A 27,095-nucleotide genomic window follows, 5' to 3' on the forward strand; every position below is an offset into this window, starting at 1 on the left:
CAACTCCTCTCATATACCACAGGATAATACACAAAGGCTCATTTGTGAGTCATGCCAAGAAAGCAGAATGAACTTGGGGGATACAGAAGAGGGAAAGACACAAGAGCAACAGAAGTATCATTAAGCTGGATACTACTCTAGAATACTGCATGCTATTCATGTATCCTGGGGATCCAGAAATTCATCTAGACTGGACCCTATTTATCCATTGGTAGGATGTAGTCTGAAGCTTAGCCTATTAACTGGCAGCTCCCAAAGCTTTGAACTGATCCAAAGATTGTTATCTTCCACACAATACCCAGTAATATCCAAGCTACATTCCCTGTCACAGGCAAAAGCCCGGAAAAAGAAAAGAAAGCACTGTACTGTGTGCTAGGGTAGTGCTCATAGTGTCAATCTGCACGGAATCTATTACCACAAATGCAAAGGTATATGGCACAGGCAATCCAAGGATCACCATGCTTCCCATTTTATCTCTCCAGTCTATATATCCTCTCCCAACTCTACACACTATGCTCCTATTCCTAGGGATCATTTAGAGGTCTCATAAATACCACCATGTATAACCCCGGAAGATGAGAGATGTTTGAAGCACATCAATAGATTTTAAGTCTGACAATTGTTGATGTCATCAAAACAATTTTCTGAGGTGTGCTGTGCTTTTGTCAAACGATGGGGCTAGAATGGCCCTGCCAAGATCTAAAGCAGAAATACTAGTTTTTTGTTTGTTTGTTTTTCTATTATTATATTGGAACATGTCATCATCAATTGCACTTCCTCAGTCTAAAATAACAGGTGATACTTACAGTTATTTGCTGCCATCTCTAAAGTCTGGGCAAGGCAACTCCTGTGATTCTCCAAGCCTTGCTTCTTACCAGTTCTGGGCTATATGCTGTCAGGATAATGTTCTAAACAGGGAACTCTATGGATATCCAGATTTCAATAGTTTTCCCTTCAAAAGTATAGTAAAAAAATTCCAATTGTACTTTTATTTTAGTATTTCTGGTCAACAATTTCCTACTGAAGTGACAGCAATATTTACTATTTTTATATCTTTATACTAACATTATATTTCTGTTTGATTTGTAGGGGACAGGTTCATTTGAGACAGTCCTACATTACTCATGCTGACCTCAAACTTGCTATATAGCTATGGAGAGTCAAAGGCCTTGATCCTCTTGCATTCAACTGCCAAGTGCTGGGATTACAGATTACAGTATCATAGCTATTAAAAGATTTTCTATGACTGATAAAAGAGGTGAGGATTTGACTTTAGGATTTCAGTATTTTTCTAATTGTAGTCATAGTTTACATTGAATAGAGTCATTATGTGAAAGGCAACAGAGATTCTGGTCTTTCAGATTTCTACTCATTAGTAGATCAGTTAATACATTTAAATATCTGCTAAAAATGTCATGGCCTACAGGAGAACAGTAGTTTAAGATCTTGCCTAGCGAGGTTTCTGATTTTTAAGAGATTCAGAAAATAGGAGTAGATTTATGAGTTTAACATGAATGAGCATGTCTTATCTAATTTGCCAATGTTATACATAATAATACAAAACATGCATTTTAAGTTTTTAGAATTATTTTCCTAAAAACATATATATTTATGACCAAATGAGCTAGAATTACTCATAACAAATATTTAATATTATAAAAAGCCTAAATTTTTTTGAAATAAAATGAAACTGATTCTCTTGAATTTATTGTAGTCTGTTATTTTGATAAGTTTTTCTGAGGTTTTTAGAGATCTAAAGACAAAATATTCAGTGTATGTTTTTATGATAATTTTCAAGTAAGTTAGTATACTGAGACTAGGATGGTAAGCCCAATGCCAACACTACAAAGAGGTTCTAGCTTTTGGTCTGTAAATGACTACAGTGTTTTTTGCCATGCTATGAAAGGTTTAAAAATTGCCTTCATTTGGAGTATTTATTTATTTTTTATCTTTAGTCCCTATCTGTTTCCTGAACTGACTCAAAATGGCAGCTCCCTCCACGTTGTTCTCATGCAGGAAATGATCTCCTGTTTATTTCAAATTGAATACCCTCCAAACAATTAACCAACCAAAAAAAAAAAATGGTTAATATGGTAATTGCCTCAGATCTTACTTGGAAACCATTTGATGACTACAATGATTGTTACATTAACGGGGAGACGATCTAAAATAGTTTGGTGATATTATTACACAGGATTATTTTGCCATGGTTGTTAGGAAAGTTGTTTCCATACACTTTTTTTTTTTTTTTTTTTTTTTTTTACTAAATAGGGACTAAGTTTAGGATTTTAAAACTACTTTGCTAGTTTGATTTGGTTTTCTAAAATTAACGACAGAGTCCAGATGACAACAGTAAGTAATCTTTCTCTATCTTTCAACTATACCTGAGGCTGACATATTGTAAAAACTGGTAATCCTCTCTTCATCTCTCAGCAAATGTCTGTCTCTTGGAAATTTATGATCTCGTCTCCATTAAAATTCTTAGTGGTTTTCATTGGTATAGTATGTGACCATACCTCTCTGATTTACAATTCAGTAGGACTTGAACAGAACCAAGGATAGTTAGATAATGAGACTTAATTTAGTTTCAAGTGTCGAACACAAGGCTAGTTTCTCCATTCCTAATTGATACATAGGTATACGAGGTTAATTATAAAGTTACTTACTATACCAACCACTTGTTTTTCTTGTTCTTTATCGAATTTCTCTACACCCACATACAACTTCTGAAACATATTTTTATACTGCTCATATAATTTGTTGTTGATCATGACCCTGTAAAGCAAAGTAATGAAAGCAGTCAAATTTATACAAATAGGAAAGGAACGCTCAAAAAAATTAAATTGTTCTTTTCATACTATAAAAAGAAAAATAGCAGTAAAAAATCATCTAATGGGAAGTAATTGCAGATTTTTTTTCTAAGAGATTATCAGAGAAGTTTTATTTTATGTTTTAGATTTTCAAAATTAAAGTTTACAGACAGACAGATAGATAGATAGATAGATGATAGATAGATAGAAAATAGAGAGGTAGATAGATGATAGATAGATAGATAGATAGATAGATAGATAGATAGATAGATAGATAGATAGATAGATAGGTAATCTTTTTTAGTAAATTAATTGTATTTCAAAGTAGGGTTTTATTCTGTTCTACCAAATAGAAAGTCTAATTTTTTTTTCCTATATTGACTCAGTTAAGACTTAGTGTAAAACATAATTCAATTAAAATATACAAATTGCCTGATTATGTAACTGATTTTTTCTATACTGTTAAACATAATAAACTATAAAGTACATTTCTAAAACTTTGTGCAATACTTCCATATTTCCACAACAAATGTAAATCAAAATTTAAAGTCTCATTAACATTTACTTAAAGTAGAAAATACTTTTCTGTTACTCGCACCAAGCAAGTGAAAGATCTGTGTGTCAAGAACTTCAAGTCTCTGAAGAAAGAAATTGAAAATCTCAGAAAATGGAAAGACCTACCATGCTCATAGATTGGCACGATTAATTCAGTAAAAATGGTGATCTTGCCAAAAGCAATCTATAAATTCAGTGAAATCACAATCAAAATTCAAGCTCAATTATTCATAAAGATAGAAAGAACAATTTACAAAATCATCTGAAATAAAAAAAAAATCCAGGATATTGAAAAACTATTCTCAACAATAAAAGAAGTACAGGGGGAAACATCCTCGACCTCAAGCTGTAGAATAGAGCAATAGAGATAAAAATATATGCAAATGATACAAAGACAATGACTTTATTAAATACACAGGCAAATGGAAGGATATAAAATATATCATCCTGTGTGAGGTAACCCAATCCCAAAATTACAAACATGGTACACACTCACTGATAAAGGGATATTATTCTAAAAATTCAGAATATCCAAAATGTAATTCACAGACCACATGAAGCTCAAGCAGAAGGAAGATGAGAGTGTGGGTGTTTCAATCCCTCTTAGAATGGGGAACAAAATACTCCTTGGAAAAAAATATGGAGACAAAGTGCAGAGCAGAGACTGAAGGAATAACTATCCATTGTTTGCCCAACCTGTGGATCCATCCCATATACAGACACCAAACCCAGTCACTATTGTGGATACCAACACTTGCTTGCTGACAGGAGCCAAATATGGCTATCTCCTGAGAAGCTCAGCCATTTCTTGGCAAGAAAAGAGGCTGATGCTCACAGACAAATATCAGACTGATCATGGGGTTCCCAGTAGACAAGATACAGGAAGAACTGAAGGAGCTGAATGGGTTTGCAACCTTATAGGAATAACAACAATATGAACCAACCAGACTGTCCAGAGCACCCAGGGACTAAGCACCAACCCATGGTTCCAGCTGCATATATAGCAGAGTATGACCTTGTCAGACATCTGTGGGAGGAGAGGTTCTTGGTCCTGTGAAGGCTTGATTCCCCAGTGTAGGCATGTACCAGGGTGGGGAGGGTAAAATTGAAAGATGGAGGAGACCCTCATAAAAACACAGAGAGGGTAAATGGAATAGGGATTATCTGGGGTGAAACAAAGAAATGACTAATATTTGAAATGTAAAGAAACATAATATCTAGTAAAAATAAATAAATAAATAGATAGATAGATAAATAAATAAAAATAAAAATAGTTACAAAATACTACATATAAAAAGAATAATTCACTATGATGTCATACAGTATATTAACTAATATTTCCTAATATAGAAATTATGCTAATACTATATAGTTTAAAAAATTATATATCCAAAAATGTACCTTCAAATTTTCCCTGAAGATTTTGTACTGGAAATCTATAAAGAAATTAATGTTTTAAAAAGTACAGATGCAGATCTTAGAGTTTGATGGCTCAGCTTTTGACATACAGGCATGACAATGAGAGTTTGACCCACAACACTATACCCTCCAAGAAAACCATTAAAATTAAAGATTAATCATACAGAATTATTGTTTGGAATATACATCATATACAAAATGTTAACATAGATTACTTGCTATACAATCAATTATACTTTCATTGAAATACTTACACTAAGAAGGAAATAATAAGTTTGAACATAATACAGTGTATCTCCAATTACTTCTTCAGAATTTGCATTTTAATTATCATTAGTTACTGAAGATTCTGTTCTTGTTTGGTAATACAACAAGATATATAAACAATTATTATTATTATTATTATTTTGCAAATATTAATGAAATACTTTTCGCCTGACTGGACTTATATTTTAATGCTACACAAAGAAGCTCTGGATTCAATCTTCAACAATGAAAAAATAAATAAATAAAAAATAAAATTTAAGTATAAAAAATATAGAAGACATGTTTCCTTAGGCCCCAGTAAATTTGTAAGGCTGAGTACTTCATTTTCAAGGCCAGTCCAAACTGCACATGTGCTAAGATAATACTGAGATACAGAGTTAGAGCTTACCTTCCTATACCAAAACAACACATACATAAACACAGCCTTCCCTGAATCATGTCTGAAGTACCAGCTCTTCTGAGGTTGAGAGGAGCCTCTGGATTTGGAAGCACTTTGGCGCCTATATACGCAAATTTTGGAAATCTGGCCTTTCAAAACCAGGTAAAGGAAAATGAAGACTGGTCTTCAGTTTGTTTTTTGAATTCCTGGTGGGCAGCAGCAGTACAGAAAAGGATCTAGTCTGTTTCCACCAGTAACTGACCGCCAGTTTACTCACAACTCACATCCCCAGGCCCCAAGAATACTTTTAGGGTCTCCAATTCCCTAGCCTTCCTGGTTTCAGCTAGGTGATAATTTGTTCAATCTCCTGCCCATAGGGAAAAAGTTCTCTGTTTTTCTTGGGTAAAGTGGATTGTGAACCCAGAAGCATTAACCACAGGAGTCCAATGAGGGTCACCTACTGTCCTTTTTCCTTTAGTAACACCTCCATCCCTCCACCATCATCCCACTGGGACCCCCAGCTGAACCAGGATTAACCATCTTTCAACAGTTCACTGACTCCCTCCACAGAGACTTCTGCCTACCATGCTTCCTCCAGAACTTTACTTCCTCAGGAACTCAGCTTCCTGGCCACCACAAAGCATACTGAGTAACAGGGTTTGGACAGCAGGAAAACAATCTTAGCCAAACCCATTGCTGATTGTTCCTGTTTACACATTCCTACAAAGAGTGAGAGAGGATTTATCAGTCATCTGTCATCACAGTAGCAAAAAGGTGGTAGTATTTTAGCTTCCACTTCTACTCTGAGTTTTTCCATTTTTCAAGTTTGCAATAAAGTTACTATTATTCTGAGATGAATGCTTTTGCAAAAAACATCACATCCAATGAAACTGAATTCTATCATCAACTAACGTCTGTGACACTCTCGAAGCAGAACAATTCTTCATTGAAACTGTTGATCAATGACATCATGAATAGACCATCTTAATAAACACCCATTCCTTAAGTGAATGTACCCTGTTACCTGTGGCCTGAGAATGACAACAATCACTCAAATCAAATAGCTTTGTACATAGCAGGAAATTAGTATCCAAAAATAATGCCTACAGTTCATTCCTTGCTGCAGCAGATATGTCAACTCTTCCCTTAGCTACTATGGAGGTAAAATACTTTGGTGATGTGAGGGACATTCAAGTACAGCCTTATTACAATGAAATCCAGTGTCCATAAACTGTTCTTCTTTTTTTCTTTTTTTTTTGTATCACAGTAAGCCAAGATTTTATATTAATTTTATATTTATTAGATACTTTCTTCATTTACATTCCAAAAGTCCCCTCCCGCCTCCCCTCTCCCCCTCCTTGATCCCCAAAATACCTATTCCCACCTCCAGGCCCTAGTAGTACCTTGAGCTGAGGCATATAACCTTCACAAAACCATAGGCCTCTCCCCCCACACATGGCCTACCAGGCCATCCCCTGCTACACATTCAACTAGAGACATGAGCTCTGGAGGTACTGGTTAGTTAATATTGTTGTTCTTATTTAGGGTTTCAAACCACCTCAGTTCCTAGGGTACTTTCTCTAGCTCCTCCATTGGGGGACCTGTGTTCCATCCAATAGATGATTGTGAGCATCCACTTCTGTATTTGCCAGTCACTGGACTATCCTCACACAAGACAACTTCAGGGTCCTGTTAGCATAATCTGTAAGTCAAGAATTTTAAGATCTCCTAAAAACAAAACAAACAAACAACAAACAAACCAAAAGACTATTTATGTTCACCAAAAAAACTAATAGTGATATATTATTTTAATATATCATACAGTTAATATATTTGGAGTTATTTAAAATTTATGAGAGAAATGTATTTTCAGTATTGCTGCAGACAAACATATCAATAAGACTATTCAATTGATTGTTGTTTTATATCAAACAACTTTTTTAATATTCATTTTTATTGTTAAATATTTTATAAATATTAAGGAACATGATAAAAATGAAAGGTTTGATAGGTTTTGAGTGGGCATCAGCTGGAGGAGTTGGGGTACAAAATAAAAAGAAGAATGTGATGTAAGTCTGTTTACTCAAAATATGTTTTTAGTTGTTAACAAATTCAGATAAATTGAAATTATGTATATTTTCTTATCACAATGCAATAAAAATTAAATCAAAACATATTTCTAGAACTGGTGGGATTGCTTAGCAGTTATGAGAAGGGGCTGTTATTTTACAGTTGCTGATTTCAATTCCCAGCAATAACATGGTGGCTTACTACCATATATAAAGTGATCTGATGTCCCCTTCTTTCATGAAGGTGAACCCATAAACAGAGCACTCATACATTTTAAAAATGATAGACTTAAAGACATTAAAATGTTTCTATTATTATTATTATTATTATTATTATTATTATTATTATTATTATTATTAAAGTGCCTAACTACTTCCTTTCATTTCTTTTCACCAAACCAGCCTTGAAAATCTAATGCACAAGTAGGAAAACACTGCAAGTAAATGGGCGGAATGCTCTAGGATACATGAAATACACACTAGAGTAGTTGAAAAATGGAAAAACTAGCTGTTAAGAGCAACTGTTGGTTGGGCAGTGGTGGTTCATGCCTTCAATCACAGCACTTGGGAAGCAGAGGACAAGGATTTTTGAGTTCAAAGCCAGCCTGGTGTAAGTTCCAGGAAAGACAGTGCTACACTGAGAATCCCTGTCTTGAAATTTAATAATAATAATAACAACAATAACAATAATAATAATAATAATAATAATAATAATAATAATAATAATAATAATAATAAAAACAAAAAAGAAAAGAAAAGCACCTGTTCTATGTAGAGGACCAGGCACAAAGCACTCACATTGTGGCTCATAACATATGCACAATCACAGTTTCAGAGAATCAGTGCTCTCCTGCGGCATAAGTGAGAAAGAGGGGCTTCTCAGCCTAGCACATAAGTGAGAGAGGTGACCTGGGCAGCTAGCACATAAGTGAGAGAGAGGCCCTGACCAGCCTAGCACATAAGTGAGAAAGAGGGCCTGCAAGGACTAATATCTAAGTGAGAGAGAGGTCCTGGGAAGCCTAGCATATAAGAGAGAGAGGGGCCCTGGGCAGTCTAGCACATAAGAGAGAGAGAGAGGACATGTGCAGCCTAGCACTTAAGTGAGAGAGAGTGAGAGAGAGAGAGAGAGAGAGAGAGAGAGAGAGAGACAGAGAGACAGAGAGACAGAGACAGAGACAGAGACAGAGACAGAGACAGAGAGACAAAGAGACAAAGAGACAAAGAGAGAGACAGAGAGAGAGACAGAGACAGAGAGAGAAAGAGAGAGACAGAGAGTGCCTGCCCAGCCTAATGCCTAAGTGAGAGAGTGGGCCTGAGTGGCCAAGCACATAAGTGAGAGAGAGAGGGCCTGCACTGCATAGCACACTCTTCTAATCAAGCTGACTAGGAAAGTAGAGACAGGAGAGTACCAGGGGTTGAAGGAAATGTGTATGCTCCCTTCTGAACTCTTAGGGCAGCATAGACTCTTCTGGTGTGCGTGTGTACATGCAGAAGTCCACATTATTAAATGTTTATGCACATAAATAAATAAAAAACCAAAAATGCGTACAAGAGCCTCTACAGCTGAAATTAAGTAGAGCCATTTGCTGTATTTCATATGTTTCATATTTGTTCTGGATTTTCAAGTTTGTAAGCAATTATCAACCAACAAACTGGAAATCATTTGCCTTAAAGCCAGTGGCTTATTCCCACCTTCTAAAATCTCCCTTCAAATTGTTGGTACTTGGTATTCCATGAACGCATGTGCAGGGGGTATTTAGCCAATCAGCACAGTCCTTTGGTGAGACCTGTTTGCTCCAGCTGGCATCACAAAGGATCCTCTGAGGCTTCTGTCCGGGTCTGGCTCCTGACAACTTTTTTTTTTTTTTTTTTTTTTTTTTTTTTTTGCCATTGAGGAGCTAAGCACAGAAGGGTGCAGTTGTGAAGGTGTTCTCCTCATACATGACCTGTAAGTGATAATCTGCCCTGATCAGGGTTGTTGTACAGTTAATCGAGGTGTGACAGGGTGGGGAATCTCAGGCCCAGGAGGCCACTAAGTGAGGAAAAGCCTCCTGATCGCCATTTCCTGTGGAATCTGAGGGTGAATGTAAGGTGGAGGACCGTATTCATGGAAGAGGATTGAACAGGTCAGGGCCATAGAGAATTCGGAACCCTTGGAAGAGAAAAGCTTTGGGCCTGGGGATAGGATCAGAGAACCAGCTGCAGGACTGTGGGTCAGGCAACAGGGAGCCATGGATGAGATGCCTTGGCGCTTGTCCTGTGTGCTGTACAGGATCCCTTAGAAACACACTGAGGATTCGTCCCTCCTCATTGTCTTCTCTATGGTGTGTTCCTTTGGTATAGACTGTATGAACATTGCAGACAGTAGAATGGCATAGGAAGATGAATGAAAAGAAGAAGAGGAGATATTGTAAGAGATTCATAAGTCATTGGGGATGGATTCTGACCACAGATCCTTCTGTCCCAATCTCCCATGTATTGGGCTTAAAGACTTGCACCACCAAGTTCAGCTTTTTCTCTCAGTTTAGGTTCTGTAGGATGGGATCTATCTTTGTAGTTTCAGCTGGCCCAGCTTGGTCTGGCCTTTAACTTACAATCTTCAGATGTTTGAAATCCTCGGCTTCCCCAAATCCCTAATTTCTCCAATATAAGGTCTTTCTGTGTGGGTGGTGGTGGTAGTTCATGTTTTTTTGTAGACTTAGTGGTGGATCTTTTTGATATGAATATACAGTTACCATGTTCTTTATCTTTCTGGATAGAACTGTGAGTATACCTTAGACTGAGATAAACTGTTAAACAGAATTGCTGATGTTTTGTTTAAAAAGTATCTGTGGGAGATAGGACCAAAATTCAGATGCCTCAAAGGTTAAAGGATGTTGCTCATTGTTTATTGGGAGGAGGGGAGGACTCACATGTTGAAGATTGGCCAGTTTTTGTTTTGTTTTTTTTTTTTTTAAACTGAGAAATGGCAGATTGATAACTTTGGTTCTAAAGGAGGTTTTTAAAGAAGTGAGTTAAAGAAGTTTTTAAAACAAGTTGTGAGGGAGAGGGACATGATAAATGGGATACATGGAGAAAATGGTACGGGTAAGTATATATATATATGCATCACCATATTGAATATGTATACAGAACTCTCTGAAAAAGGCAATTGATTAAAAATATACATGTTAAGTAACAAAAGAAATTATCTTTCATTGAGCTAAAATAATTATTTTTTTTTTATTTTTAATTATTTAAATGATAATTTTTAGTCAGGTAACTAAGTTCTTTTTTTTCCTTTTTATTTTTATTGTTTGTTTTTTAACTAAGACTACTGAGTTCTTAAGAGAAGAATGGCACTTAAGAAATTGATGGTGATACCAAAGGAAGGTTACTTATTACACTTGGACTTTGATGATGAGCACGATGACATAAAAGTTTCAGAGGAGGCTCTTTTGGAAGGTATAGCATTTCCAGTGTCAGGTATTAATTGTGTCCTGCAGTTCATTAGATTTTACCTAGTCACCTGAAATGGAGGAAGTCTTGTTAAGTTTACATATACTTCATTTCTAATTTTACCTATATTTATCTATTCTTATATACAAGGTTTAGCAGCACATATACCTACTCTTGGAACTATATCACTATATTTTGAGAAAGAAGAACTTTCTTGATTTTGCCTCAACAAAAGACCTGAACATTGTTCGTATAATATGTTTGCCAAACATGAATTTATCTCATAAAACCTTCAAATAAATTATTTCCTTTCTTTTTCTATTGTATATTTTCCTTATTTACATTTCAAATATTATCCCCGTTTCTAGTTTACACTCCAAAAATCTCCTGTCCTCTCCCTTCTCCCCCATCTCCCCAACACACCATCTAACAATTCCAGCCCAGGTATTCCCCCATACTGGGACATAGGATCTTTACAGGAAAAAGTGTCTCTCCTCTCATTGATGCCTGACTAGTCCATCCTCTGCTACATAGAAAGCTGGAATCATATGTCCCATTGTTTGTTTTCATTGATTGGTGGTTTAGTCCCAGGGAATTGTGGGGTACTTATCCACAATCTACTTATTGTGGTCTATCTTCTTCAGTTTCATGGGTTTTGCATATTTTACCTTGGTTATTCTGAGCTTCAGGGATAATATCCACTCACCAATGAGTGAATATCATGTGTGATTTTTGTGATTGGGTTATCTCACTTAGAAAGATATCATACAGATCCATCCATTTGTATAAAAATTTCATGAATTCATTGTTTTTAATAGCTGTGTAGTAATTCATTAAATAAATGTACCATATTTTCTATATACATTCCTGTAAAGAGAGTCATCTGGGTTCATTTCAGCTTCTTGTTATTATACATAAGGACATAGTGAAGCATGTATCCTTATTACAAGTTTGAACTTCTGGGTATAATCTTATCAATTTTATGAGGTCCCATTTGTCCATTTTTAATCTTATAGCACAAGATATTGCTGGTATTTTTTTTTTCAAGAATATTCCCCCTTTGCCCATGTATTCCAGGCTATTCCCCACTTTCTCTTCTATAAGTTTCAGTGTCTCTGGTTTTATGTGCAGTTCCTTGATCGACTTAGACTTGAGCATTGTACAGGGGATGAGAATAGATCAATTTACATTCTACTACATGCTAACTGCCAATTAAGCCAGCACCATTTGTTAAAAATGCTGTCTTCTTTCCACTAGATGGTTTTAGCTCCTTTGTCAAAGATCAAGTGACTATAGGTGTGTGGGTTTATTTTTCTGACTTCAGTTCTATTTCATTTATATACCTGCCTACCACTAAACCTGTACCATGTAGTTTTTATCACAATTGCTTTGTAGTGCAGCTTGAGTTCAGGCATGGTGATTCCACAAGAGGTTCTTTTATTGTTGGGAATAGTTTTTCTTATACTAGGTTTTTTTTGTTGTTGTTGTTGTTGGGTTTTTTTTTTAATTCCAGGTGAATTTGTAAATTGCCTTTTCTAACTCAGTAAAGAATTGAGTTGGAATTTTGATGGGGATTGCATTGAATCTTTAAACTACTTTTGGCAGAACACACATTTTTACTATATTAATCCTTCCAATCCATGAGCATGGGAGATCTTTCCATGTTCTGAGATCTTGTTTCATTTCTTTCTTCAGAGACTTGAAGTTTTTATCATATGTATCTTTCACTTTCTAAGTTAGAATCACACCAAGCTTTTTTATATTATTTGTGAGTATTGTGAAGGGTGTTTTTTCCCTAATTTCTTTCTCATCCTCCTTTTCCTTTGTGTAGGGAAAGCCCACTGATATGTTTGAGTTAATTTTATATTCACCTACTGCACTGAAGTCGTATATAAGGTTTATGATTTCTCTTTTTTGCATTTTTGGGTCACTGATACATACTATCATATATTCTGGAAATAGTGATATTTTGACTTCTTCCTTTCCAATTTGTATTCATTTGTTTTCCTTTTGTTGTCTAATTGCTCTGGTTAGGACTTCAACTACTATATTCAATAGGTATGAAGAAAGTGGGCAGTCTTGTCTCGTCCCTGATTTTAATGCGATTGTTTCTTTTAGTTTAATGTTTCCTACTGGTTTGCTGACTTTTTTTTTTATATTAGGTATGGGCCTTGAATTCCTGACCTTTCCTGGACTTTTATTATGAATGGGTGTTGTATTTTGTCAAATGCTTTCTCAGCATCTAATGAGGTGATCATGTTGTTTTCGTCTTTGAGTTTGTTTCTATAGTGGATTAAGTTGACAAATTTCCATATATTAAACCATCCCTGCATCACAGGGATGAAGCCTACTTGACCATGATGGATGATCGTTTTGATGTATTCTTTTATTTGGTTTGCAGTGATTTTATTGAGTATTTTTGCTTCGATATTCATAAGGGAAAATGATCTGAAGTTTCCTTTCTTCATTGAGTTTTTGTATGGTTTGAATATAATTGTAATCTGGCTTCATAGAACAAATTCAATAGTGTTCCTTCTCTTTTGATTTTGCATAATAGTTTGAAGAATTTTGGTCTTAGGTCTCCATGTGTAAGACCCTGAAGATGGACCTCCTCTCAAGTCCATTAAAGTCCTCAGATGAGATGGCCAGCACCCAAATGACTTGAGAGAAATCCACACCTGATGCAAACTGTAAGAGGTTTTATTATCAGCTAGCTAAGGACAAACTCCTTCCACTGTGCAGGGCAGGGGCGTATGACTCTGAGATGTGACAGAAGAGGGTTTTTATTAGCTACCTGAGGAATTGAGATGAGTTGGGAGGAGAGTTTGGAGAGTTGGGAAGAGTCGGGAGGAATGTTCTTCTCTGCCCAGATGTCCTTGGCAAAACTCCAATTTTCGAATCTCTAGCTGTAAGGCTCAGAAACCAAAATGCTTTTTGGTGGCTGTAGAGAACATAGAGCTTCTTTCTGGCTGTATTTTTAGAGCTCAGGGAATACAAGCTTGGAGAATGTCCAGGGGCTTCACCTTCCAGGGAGAAATGCTCTAAGTTGGGGTCTCACATTTCCCACTCCTTCTAGTACATAGTTCTAATTTTATAAGTTAGAAAATTAAACCTCTGGCCCAGCTGCCAAATAAAGCCAACCTGAGGTCACAGCTTTAGGATTTGTAAGATTGAGAACCTCAGAAGCCCCTTGAATGAGACGAAAGAGACTCTTGCCAGTGGGAGGAGGGAAGAAGGGGGGATCCTGTGCAGTGCCCACTGTGTGTGAGCAGTGCCAGGCCAGTGGGCCATGGCAGGCCAGAAGCGGTTACATGCTGGAGGTGCGGCAGCAGGGCTTGTCAGAAGCACCAGGGAGCATCCTTTTGATCTGAGTTCAAGTTTGCCAGAATGGTGGCACCGGACCCGGACAGGATCTTCTGTTTGAAATTTATGTGGCACGAAGATGGTTCCTGGTTAGTATGTTTTTTTGTTTTTTTGTTTTTGTTTTTGTTTTTTATTGTGTTTCAGCATTTCCAAGGCATCTTTTCTGACCAATTGTAGAGCCTTCAAGTGAGCTAGAGGGGGTTCTGAAAAAGAAACATCAAGTTCAAACATTGCACCTGCTTCTGTTAAAGGGAGGGGCGTCCCAAGTTGAGGAGTTTGAATGGTGTAAGTTTAAATTTCCCTGTGGTGTTCCATACTCAGAACAAGGCAAAGGGAAAAAGAGCTGCATAATCTTTTCTGTAGGTCTCTAAAACCAATTTAGTCAAGGTTTCTTTTAATGCTCTATTCATCCACTCTACCTGTCCTGAAGTCTGGAATCTGTAAGAACAATGTATCTTCCAATGAATCCCCCATTGTCTGGCTAACCCTTGGCTTACCTGGACAATGAAGGAGGGGCCATTGTCTGATGAAAGTACCTTAGAGATGCCAAATCTTGAGAAATTTTCCTCTAATATCTTCTTTCCCATGGCATGGGTGTTCTTGTTATTAGTGGGGAAGGCTTCGACCAAGCCTGAAAAGGTGTTTACAAAAAAACAAATAGATATTTATTACTGTACTTGGCTGGTTTAACTTCAGTAAAGTCTACTTTTCAGTATGCTCATGGCCAGTCAACTCTTATCCACCTTCTGGGGGGGGTGTTCTTGTGGTGCCCAGCAATGGTGAGGGCACATGCTTGGCATTCATTAACAATCCCCTGGGCAACATCTGGCAATCTTATAACATTGCAGTTTGAGCTCTCAACATTTTCTTTGACCTTCTCAATTTCCAAGTGCATGAGGTGGTTTAGATTGGAGACATATTGTTACCTTTCTATTGTGGGCAGGACAGAGCAACCATCTTGGTCCTAGAGACTCCCCGGGTAGTACACCCACATATATCAGGTATTTTGCCTGTTAATTTCTGATCTTCTGGAGTATAGTCAAAGCCTGCATCTTTGAGTTTATAATGGTCTTCACGTTCTTTATTTTATTCATTTATTTTTTTTTAGGCCAGTCAGTTCAGGCATCAGATTTCCCTTCACTATGGCCTCATGGACTTTGTGGTGACAATGGCAATGTATGATGTCCAGTTTTTTGCAAAGTGTATGGCTTCTAATAGTCTCAAGGTTTCCTTTTTATTTTTAATATCTTCCCCAGTAGAAGTGAGTAGCATCCTTTTTCTACAGATACTACCATGCATGTGGCAAAGGCATACATGCTGTCTGTTTAGATATTGATGTTCTTTTCTATGGCCAGCTGCAAGGCTTGGGTATGTGTGATTAGCTCTTCTCTCTGGACTGTCATTTCTTCAGTAAAGCTGCTTACACGGATGGTTTCTTTTCCGTTGACCACTGCTGGCACCACTTTTCTTTTACCTTCAATCAAAAAGCTGATACCATCTGTGTACCAATTGGGGCAACCTGACCATGGCTGGTCAATGACTTCTTTCTTAGTTTTGGTTTCTTCTGCCAGGATGTCTATACACCTTCACTGGTAGGGAGTTGTCAGCTTCAGGCAGCAAGGTGGAAGGATTCAGGATAGCAGGGGTGCAAATTACACTCTCTCTACACTCTCTCAGTCAGAAAGAGGCTCTGATAATGGGTCCTGTGAGCATTAGTCATCCAGCAATCTGGCAGCTGCCTAACAATGCTTTCTAAGGCATGGGGGCAGAGGGGGGCTACTACTATAGTTCCTTGACCTAGAGTCAGTTTGTCAGCATCTTTGAGAAGTATTGATATCTTTTAAGAAAGACGGCCATCCACTGGGCATTGGGTCTATTTTTTTTTTTTTTACAAGTAGGCCACAAGTCTTTTCTATGTCCCCAGAGCTTAGTTAAGGACCTATCTCACTATTTCTGCTCTTTTATCTAAATAGAGAGTGAATGGCTCGGTCACATCTGTCAGGACTAGGGCTGAGGCACTAAGCACGATTTTTTAATCTTTTTAAAGGCCTCCCCATATATTGGGTCCATGAGAAAGTCCCAGTCTCTTTAGTAAGGGGGGATTATTAGGGAGTGCCAGGTGGCAAAGCCTTGCTTTTTAACTGGTAGCAACAGAGTATTCCAGGAAGACTGACAAAGGACCAAACACGCCTAGTTCTAAGAGCCTTTGAAGGTGAGGTCTGATGCCCTCACTGGCCTCTTTGCTCATGGTGTATTGTTGTACCCCGAAAGGAATCTCACCAGTTTTCAATGTCACAATGATGGGGGGGGACACCATTTTTGTCTCAATTATACCACCAGTCTCTGCCCAGGCTGTTGGATATCTCTCTAAATAGGTCCATTCTAGTACTTTTCTTGACGGGGCTTGAGACTCATGTAATCTATATTCTTCTTCTAATTTTAAAGTTAAATTTATAGGGACAGGCTTGCCAAGGGATTGAAGTTCCTTCCAAAGAGCAGCTTATTTGGGATTTTAAATATGCTAGTATGTCTCTCCACAACAATGTGGTGGGGCTTGAGGAATGATGAGGGAGGAATGAGTTACTTGGCTTATTCATAGATTAACTTTCTTATCAGTGGTCTAAGAGTATGGTTTCTGACCAGTAGCCCCGAATACTAAGGATTTCTGGGTCCTCAATTTCTCCAGTGGCTCTGTCAGGACTAAAAACTCTGCTCTGATATCATGAAGGGAAGCCATAAGGGTCTCTTCCACAGCTGGGGTTACCCTAGTGTCACGTAGGGTGTCTGTTCCCCATATCATGTAGTCATCATCCTCTGAGAAAAGGACTTAGGTGGTCTGGTATCTGTCTCTTTCTTGGGGCAGTCTCTTGCTCAGTGTCTCTTTTCCTTACAGTACCCACATTGCAAATAAGTCCTACCCTCCCCAACTTGTGCTTGGGTTATAGTTTTTGGTGACAGCAATAGAAACATTAAGACATTCAACATTACATATGTGATGGCCTGTCTACAATCTGTAGATCCAGTGAAGTTAGGTATAGAGGAAGGACTTGGGTGCATACATGGATGCCCATGGTATGGAGAAATAGAATGGATTTATTAGTGTACAAAGGTGGACAAGAAGGAGAAGATCAGGTGGCATGGTGGAGGGAGATGGGGTTGAATAAGGAAATGCAGGAAGAGATATTTGAAAGAGAAATATTTGATGAATGATGACCGAAAGGGGGAGGAACTGGAGAGGATGGGAGGTAGTAAAAGAACCGTGGGGAGTAAAATTTGGAGGGACTGTAAGCAGGGTCTATTAAATGAGAAATTAATATTATTTTTAATTTTATTAGAATATTAAGCATGGCAGAGGGGCTCCCCAGAATGTACATTTTACCTCCAAAATACAGGGCTTTGATGGATTCTTGGTGAGGTGAACCACTTAAAAGCTCTTACCACTCTTAAACACTTAAAAGCTGGTACCACTCTGTTACCACTCATGCTGTTGTAGAGTTTCTCCCTACTTGCTGCCCTCACATCACATTCCTCATAATCTATGGATTGTATGAAAATTTAAGGGGGGTTCCAGCCCCTCACTGGGCAATATCATTGCCACCCACAGTGTTATTTAGATCGAACTTTCTCAAGGATTGCAGCTGATGCGATTAATACTTCAACCACAATCTTGAAAAGAATTACTACAAAAAACATGCCTTTTTTTTTTCAAAGTCAGGCTGGTGTTCAGATGATTATTATTTCCTTGTACCTATTTCCTCATTCTGATTCCTGATATGATTTAAGAAAAACATGGTTAATGAACAGATGTGCACCCTGAGGATTCAAAGTAGAAAGGGATGATAGGTTTTTATATAAAAGTTTAGTTTTGTGATTCTTTTAAGATTTTTGAAGGATTAATTTTTGAGATAGATAAAAACTAATCCTTTCTGTATAACGGCAAATTTCAGTCTACCAGTAAGAGAAACTGGCTGAAATAAAAATTACCCTACTTGCTTACAACTTGTTAATCTATAACAAGTTTTTTAGTTAAAAATGCGTGTTGGTTCTTGGGAATAATATTGGATATTTATAAACATAATTTATAAATAGCTCATCATAAAAGTATAGTGAGAAGATTCTTTTCCTTATACATACTCATAATTATTCACTAGAAGAAAATAGAAAGTAACCAGTATAAATTTTATACTAATTGAAAGATTGTGCAGAGATTTATAAGCAGTGTGAGAAAAATAAAGTTGGTGCTTTGTTCCATCCACCAAATGTGAGTATATATTTAAAGTGGTTGAAGCTTTGCACTGTCCAACAAATGTGTGTGTGTGTGTGTGTGTGTGTGTGTGTGTGTGATTGTTTGTGCTTCTTAAAGCTTGCTTCTTCTACCATGTATGTAAAGGTGTCTTGCCTGCTTTATATGCCATCTAACCAACATCCCCTCCTTGAATCACTGAACACTCTATCACAGCTACTCTTGGAAAGACAGAGAGACAGCAAACACACAGAGCCCTACTGTGCATAACTAACTTGAACATGTGTGAGACCACCCACCTCCTCCAGTGACACCCTTCCTCCAACAAGGAAACACCTAGTCCAACAAGGTTAATCATCCTAATACAGCCTATGGGCCGATGGGAAATAATTACATTAAAAATACCACACCTACCTAGCTACATGCATGCATATATTCATGCATAAGAGATAAACAGAGAAAGAGGGTGAGAGAAATAGAAAGAGAGAGAGATAGGTAGATGATAGAGAAATAGTTGCATACATATCTATATAAATACATTCAATCATTACTTCATACATACATACATACATACATACATACATACATAGATGACAGATAGACAGATATGTGAAATTAATCTAAACACTAAAGACATGGTGCCCTTTAATTCACATGCACACACTCTGAGCACTGTTTACAATCATCAATTAAGACATAAAGGTTGGACATTCGAACTACAAAGACATATACAAACAAACCCACAAAACCCACAATGTTCATTTGGTGTGCATAGATTTGATTAATATCTAGGATTTCCTTTTTTTTCTGTATATTATGAGAGATTTCACCCTAAAATCTTTCTCAAATTGTCCATTATTTTAGTTACTACTGTGTACAACCTGATACTTATAATCCACTAGATAGTAATGTTATAGAAGGTGTTTATTGTGCTGAAGATATTCAGCCATACCCCTCAGCTCCAAAATATATCTTTTAAAGACACATAGTAAGGAACGATGTTTCAAATGACCTCAAATGAAACTGTCATCTGGTGAAAAATAACACAGCACAGGAAGAATTTTACACATAAAATTTATATTCATGTGAATATTGGTCAAAATGTTTACAATTGTAAAGTTGAATTACATAGTGGTATGTCTTTGAAACAATAGGAAAAAATGATGCGCATACGTTGTGTTTTCCAAAAAGAGTAGGAAATGTAAAACATTTAAACAGTGGGATGTTGGTTTCTAATGCCAGGAGATGACTAACATAGCAACAGACTAATAAAGTATCCTCTTCAAAAGTTAAAAGAAAACAGCAACAACAAGAAGAGAACAACAATCACAAGGAACCATGTCATCTGTGGCATCTTCAGGAGGATGTGCAGCAATCTGAACATGGTTCCAAGGACGTTAGTAGATGTCTAGTTCTTTATCAGCCTGACAGGTTTGTGTTCAACCATCCATGTCTGTATACTAAGGTTGCAAACAACCCATCGATGCTGAGTGACCTAAAGATGATGAGTTCTACTCCCCACTCTCTTTGCTGCTCTGGAGACTTCAAACCTGAGGGGAGGAATGTTATATTAATGAGTATGAGAATGCTCAATGCATCTTTGTCTACATTGTGTAAATTTGGCATCTCTTTAAGTGAAGTATAAGATCTGCTTAGGCCAGAAGGTACAACTAGAGGCCTGATGAACAAAGATGCTACTGTAGAGACCCCATGTAATGAGAAAAGTCTTTCAGAAGTACACTTGGACAATGGTGGAATTTAAGATCCAATTATTCAGAAATGGCATGTAGGCACTATTGTTGGCCTTAGTGTCATACCGAGAACACCCCCAACACTAATCAGAGATGTATGGCTAGTGGTCAGAAGTGAGCCAGTAATGGACATTGGGAAGAAATGAGACCCTATGAGCCATGAAAAATAGATAGGAACTCAATGGTAAGAGGGGTATCTTTGTGAGAAATTGGAAATCTAAATCCCCTTTGTACAGGTAAACTAGTATGTTTGGTTGGGTAGAGTTCAAATTTGCATGTTCTTTCCTTGACGTGAGATCAAAGACACAGCCTACCTCATGCAGTGGAGCCCATTCCAGGTTCTTCCTAACAGCTAGCAACTCCTCATCAGAGACTAGAGCATCTGTCCACTATAGTAAATGTGGTGCTGGATCAGGAAGCAGTCTGAGCACTCATCAAAAACCTGGCTGACAGTTCCACACTAGTTCTTCTTCTCAGGCATATGTTCATCTCCTGGGTCTAGGTATGAATGGTGAGGAGAACATCATTTTAGTTTCTGCCTTGAGGAAATGAGCTTTTGTTCTGGGCTGTACTTCTTAATGTTCGGCTCAGGTAATTTAAGCTTGGGTGGTCTGGAGGTCCATTTGGGAGTTAAAATTGGAGGGGGGGTGTCTAAGTGTCTGCATCAGAGGAGAACGTTGAAAGGTCATTATTGGTCAGAAAGGGACATCTGATGACCACTTGGGGAAAATGAGATCTGAGGCCCCTGGTAACTCAGAGTCAGCAGATTGAAATCCTTTTGGTCAAAGCAGAAGGATCTGAGGCCCAATTAAATAGACTTAGTAAGTTTACTCCCACAGGGGCATATTTAGAATGTCTGAGAACCCTTTGGATAGTGGTGGACTGTAGCTCTCTATTAGAACAGGGAGGGCTGGTAGATCCTTTGGTGAAAAGTGGAATATTTCAGGTATAGTCTAAAAGCCAATTCAGTAAAAGACAGTAAGTTGAATACTTTGGGTAAGGGGAGACATATGCAGTACTCCTATGTGCAGGAGAAGAATTGTTTCTGCCTGTCTCAGGATTAGTGATAGATCTAAGATTCTCTAAAATAGGAGGATGGTGATAGGAGCTTCATAGGATTGTATAGAATAGTTTTATCCTGTTATTCCTATGTCTGCAGCACTATTGAGCAGAAATTGAACACTGATTGATACCTTGAGAATTCTAGGACATTCCAGGTACTTTCTCCTTCATCAGCTCCAAACATGAAATCACAATCAAGAATACACATCATCTGAATGTCTGTGGTAGGCATGACAACAATCTTAGAAGTCTTTTAAGAGGGTGTAATGTGGTATTTTCTGGTTTAGTGTCTTCCTTAAATATATGTCCATCCACACATTCCTCTGCATGGAGGCCATGATGTCTCTGTCTAAGGTAACAAAACAAAGATAGTAATCTGATTTACCCTTACCTTGATACTCTTCTGTTTGGGATTTCAGTCCAGAGTGTTCAGAAATCTCTTAGATCAGAACAGTGCTTCCCAGACCATGGAAATTAGAAGTTATAGGTAGGACATACACTGGGAAGATGGTGAATCTGGGGGATTTCCTCAAACACACTGTGCTCAACACAGGTTGGAGTACTCTCTGTTGTGAATGTCTAAATCTTCCTAAAGTAAGATAGGGGAGGAGCTTGGGCAATTTTGCACAGAAGTAGGATGGTTGTGCCCTTCATCAAGGAGGTAATGTGACAAACTTCATGAGAATAAGGAAGTTTAAGCACTCTGGTCATAAGCAGCATTTCTGTGACACTTTGCAAATGTGAAATTGAATGTGAAGGATTGGCTAGAATTTGGTAAACAACCTTTCTGAACTATTTGGAACCACCTTTTCTGGTGTACTGCACCCAGTTACCTATCAACACATCACTGTCATCTCCTGATCTTTCCTCAGCCAGAGGAGTGTCTGGAATGATGTGGAGGTTCCCTTTCTTGTAGTCATCCAGGAGCTGATAGAAGTAGAGAGCTGGATTCTTCTTGTAGTACTGTAAAACAAATCCTTCATGATTGGCACCTGGGCTAGCATAACCCTCCTCCAGTTGTCCTCAGAGCCATCTTTACCCTTAAATTTGTGTTGTACCGCTCTGCCAACCAGGGCTCTGGCGAGGTGGGCATCCCTTACCTGAGGAAATCTTACTTTGGGAGGCAAAACCTTAAGGTTTAAAATCCTGTCATCATTGTAGAGCACCTGTCCATAGACGCTGTCATTTCCATCATACTTCACCAAATAAAGAGAAGGGTTTGTTGGCAGTTGACCTAGAACTATGGTCTTCCATTGAGTGACAGGCTCATTACCTTCCTTCCAACCTTGAGAAATTCTGCAGCCAACAATATTCCTCAAGACGTTGGAAGAAGACATCCTCCTCTTCTTCTTCATGAGGGATGTCATGCTAAGACTCTTCAGAGGTATTGTCTTCTACATGGCTGTAGCCCTGGTGTGGTAGACCACACCAACCCTGGGCAGATGTCTTGTGGGTATCATTCTGTGTTCAAATATCATACTTGCCCATTGCCTTGGATTGAGGGTATTGCCTGTTTACACCAGACACAATGCTGTTGCTATATATGAGTTACTGAAAGGCAATGAGTGTAGGATGGGAGAGAATGCTGGAGAAATGCTCTTCTCTAATGGAATTTTTGAGTAGGTCAAGAAGGCTATGCTAAACATGTTTGGGCTTCTAAACTTAATTTGATCCAAATAAGAAGTTCATAATCCAGCTATGGTGGCACAAGCATTTAAACTCAGCATTCAGAAGGCAGGATAAGGCAGATTTCTGACTTAGAGACCAGCCTGGTCTACAAAGTGAGTTCCAGGGCAGCCAGTGGTAGACAAAGGAACCATGTCTCCAAATCAGCAACAACATTAACAACTTAAACAAAAAAACAACAACAAAAAACAAACAAACAAACAAACAAAACAAAACAAAAAAAACAAAAATGAAAAACAAACAAAAAACAAAACAAACAATCAAATCAGAAGTTAATAGGAGGTGTTAGTGACCCAAGTCTTAAATCCTAGTACTCAAGAGGCAGAGGGAGGCAAACCTTAGTGAGATAAAGGCTAGTCTATTCTACAGAGTGATTTTCCTAACAGCCAAAGCTACACAAAAACACACTCAAATTAAAATTAATCACCCATCCAAAGAAAAAATGAACAAACAAAACAAAAAATAAAAAAATAAATAAATAAATAAATAAATAAATAAATAAATAAATAAATAAATAAATAAGGGAAACAAGGAAATTATCGAAGGGAAATTAACAAGTAATTCTCAAGAGCTCAGAATAACATACTCAGATGAATATGTCTTCAGCCCTGAGCTAATTTGCCTCTGCTGAGGAACATCTCCTTGCATGTCTATGTCAATGTGGAAGTTGGTATGCCTTTTACAAAATGATCAAGGATTAAAGAATAAAGAAAATGAGTCAGAGTTGTCACCTACCCTCTCTTGTACCTGCAAGCTCTGAATTAGGTGGCAATATTCACAAATATCCCAGGGACACAGCACACCACTGGCCTTCTGTATTATGTCACCTGACCCAGCCTCAGGATTATTTGGTGATTATTTGCCACTGCAACTCTGGCCTCAACAAGTCCAGGCAATATCAGCCATTTAGAACTAACATTTTCTAAAATACATACGGACAAAGAAGAGCTTTGACATTTTAATGGAATTGTGAAGGAGATATTGTTAGCAAGGATAATAAATTCAGGAGATCAACTAAACTATATCAACCATGCCCCTGGCCCCAAACATGGGAGAATTTAGAATGTACAGTTACTCAGTGTGGGAGGGAAAACTTTCAGCTTTCTATAGCTATGAGGGTCCCATTCACTTCATAAATGTACTTACCCAAAGAAAATGTCTTAGTCATCAAGATTCTGTCTTTTGATACAGACCAGGCAAAAAAAACTTGAGGAACAACGTTGGGGTTCAGGAGCTGGCCTGCCTTTCATACACCACTGGGAAAATAGTGGACACACCTTCTAGGGATTCTAGTGCCTCCAAGTGGAATAGATGTGCAATCTATGGCCAGTGCTCTGTGACATCACCTAGTTCAGCTTGCATCATAGAACCCCACTCATGCTGGTTCCTTCCCTAATTACACCAGAGACATTAACCATCTAGGCTTTACCTTTTCATATGGCCTTCTCGAAATACAAAATATAATCCCTACTGAAATGTCCTGATGACTTAGTCACATTCTGCCCAAGTAATTCACTCCTGTATTGTTTTTATCATTTTGGTGGTTGGGTTTCTGTTTATTCATTTGTTGATTGTTTGTTTTGTTTTTGTTTTTATTTTCCTCCTGTGAAAGCCTTCAGTTTCTGACTCACCAACATCCTTGGTGGTTATTTTCCCTGTTCCAACCTTTCCCTGGTTATCTTTAAACTGTTCTTAGTGTCAGAAATTGTGCCAGACTCTTTGAGGCAGCACATTGGATAGCACATCAAAATTCTGTTTATGAAAACCCAAAGTTAGAGCAATAAATATTTTATTCAAACAAAGCAGGAATTTTACAGGGTTAAGTACCTTGTATTGAAGCTATTTGCAACCGTGAATCATGGATTCTTTGGAAAATGAGAAGGCAATCTAGCTCTTGTTCCTGCTTACAAAGTTGTGATGAAGTTAAACACAATATCAACCAGTCATGTTTTAAAGGCCTTTAAAATTTATTAGTATTTCTGGTTACAAGTAATTTAATAGATTAAATGCAGTAAAACAGGGTGAAATAGATTTGATAATTTTACTTTTGAAATATGGGTAGACAAAATATTGAATGCTGGTAAGTATGGAATTTACTTACAAATTATCAGGCACTTTAATTTTTCATGCCATATAGATCTTTAGTTCTTCCAGAAAAATTAATTTCAGGCCCTTACACGATAACCACCACACCTTGTATATTTTTTTCATAGATGTTGACATTACCCATAGTGGGCTAGACCCTTCAACATCAGCCATCCAAAAAAGATCATTCCTTACAGGTGTGGCAACTGACCAATGTGATGGAGGCAGTTCTTTATCTGCGGTTCTATATTCCCAGGTTGAGTTAACTAAAAAAAAAAAAAATGCAAGAAGGACCATTTCACATCCATATCATAAATGTTGATTGCCTTACTGTGTGCAATAAACATGCGATGGATTAGTACTAGATGTCAACCACTGGATGGATGGCTTAAAACATGAGAGAGAGAGAGAGTGACAGAGAGAGAGAGAGAGAGAGAGAGAGAGAAAGAAAGAATGAGAGAGAGTTTTTGATATGCCAAAGGGTGTTTGATATTTCAAGCCCAGTGCCAAATCACTTTTAATGAAAACACAAATCCTAATTCTTTCTAAACATCCCACCACCTAGAAAACTAACTCCTTTGAATATTTGATCTTCTGTGAGCCACAATTATTCAAACTAATAAAGTATGTAAAAGAAATTGAAATCAAGTAATAATTGTCCATGCCACTTCTTGGAATATTCTATATCATTACTTTTCTTTTCTTAGAGGTTAGGGTTATTTGCATAACAAGAGACTAATCAGTCATCATTGTCACATCAGCCAAAGGCATCCTAACCCTGCCACATTTCTACTTGATTAATCAGATTGGCATTACTTATTTGTATGGAAACATATCCCTTCATCCTGATTTAGTTAAAACTGTGGGAATTGTCAATGTGCAATTAATTTTGTTCATAATGGGACAAAACAGAAGCCTACAGGATTGTTCCTGGGAGCTGAAGATTTCCCTTCCATTTAGTAAAATGTTATAAATATTATTTTAACACAAGCCTAAATTCATGAAAAAGCTTTGTTTTCATATTTTAATTATTTACAGGTCGTTCTGTGCCATATAAAGAAAGGTAGAGAAGAAAAGCTGTTTTGGAGTCACTGACATACATTTAACTGAGGTCTCTTTGCATAGTACAAGATATACCCATCGCTATATCTGGGGAGTTTGCTTCAGGAACTCTAATGATATAAAGTCCTCAGGATTCTAGGCTAAGATAACAGAACACTGCTTATAAGCTATGAAAGATAAGCTCTTGTATATTTTATTTATATTCATGTGTGTCTGCACACAGATCTGTACAGGTAAGTTCAAAGGTAGCGAAGGGTATAGTGTGATTTGCTCCTTCACTCCCTAATTTATCCCCTTTCTACAGGGTTTCTTGCTGAGCTAATGTTGAGGCTGGCTTTCAGGAAGCTACAGTCATCTTCCTGTCTCTGCCGCTCCCAAAATCCTAAGCACTGGTGTTGTAAGTAAATAAACACAGGCATGAATTTGCCCCTGGGCCATAACCTCTGATCCTTCTTTATTTTAAATAATCTCTGGATTACTTTTGCCCTTAATATAATGAAACTGCTACACAAGGGTTTGTTATTTAGGAAATGGAAATATAAGTCGTCTGTATATGTTCAGTACAGACATTATATATTAAGAACTACATTCATTAATTCCTTGAGAAATTCATACAATGTATTTTGATGGAATTTATTTTCCAGATCTCTTAATAACTCCTCCCGGACCAAAACCAGATCCATTCCCACCTTAATCCTCCTTCCAACTTCATGTCTCCTTTTCTCCCTTTTGATAAAACCCATTCAAATCAATTGTGTTGCCCATAAACTCTTGGACATGGAGCTACCAGTAGTGCCTGGCCAAACTATAACCTTCAAAGGGCATACCTTTGATGAAAACTGACTCTCCATCTTTCATTAACTGTCCATACATTCTCAGATGGGGATGATTGATAGTGAGAACCTA

General features: G+C 37.5%; 1 long non-coding RNA gene across 3 annotated transcripts; it reads right to left on the reverse strand.

Moving 5' to 3' along the window:
- Positions 1–13,619: 13,619 nt before the first annotated feature.
- Positions 13,620–24,324, reverse strand: Orly (oppositely-transcribed, rearranged locus on the Y). Of its 3 annotated transcripts, NR_164355.1 has the most exons (6): positions 24,189–24,324; positions 22,190–22,319; positions 21,488–21,705; positions 20,609–20,792; positions 14,798–14,931; positions 13,620–14,503 (listed from the first exon to the last, which is right to left on the reverse strand). It is a non-coding gene; the product is annotated as an oppositely-transcribed, rearranged locus on the Y (long non-coding RNA). The 3 variants fall into 3 exon arrangements; NR_164356.1 differs by lacking the exons at positions 13,620–14,503; positions 14,798–14,931 and adding an exon at positions 19,601–20,093; NR_164357.1 differs by lacking the exons at positions 13,620–14,503; positions 14,798–14,931; positions 21,488–21,705 and adding an exon at positions 19,601–20,093.
- Between the last annotated feature and the right edge of the window lie 2,771 nt (positions 24,325–27,095).

The sequence above is a fragment of the Mus musculus genome, chromosome Y (genome assembly GCF_000001635.26).
Source record: "Mus musculus strain C57BL/6J chromosome Y, GRCm38.p6 C57BL/6J".
Classification (NCBI taxonomy): domain Eukaryota; kingdom Metazoa; phylum Chordata; class Mammalia; order Rodentia; family Muridae; genus Mus; species Mus musculus.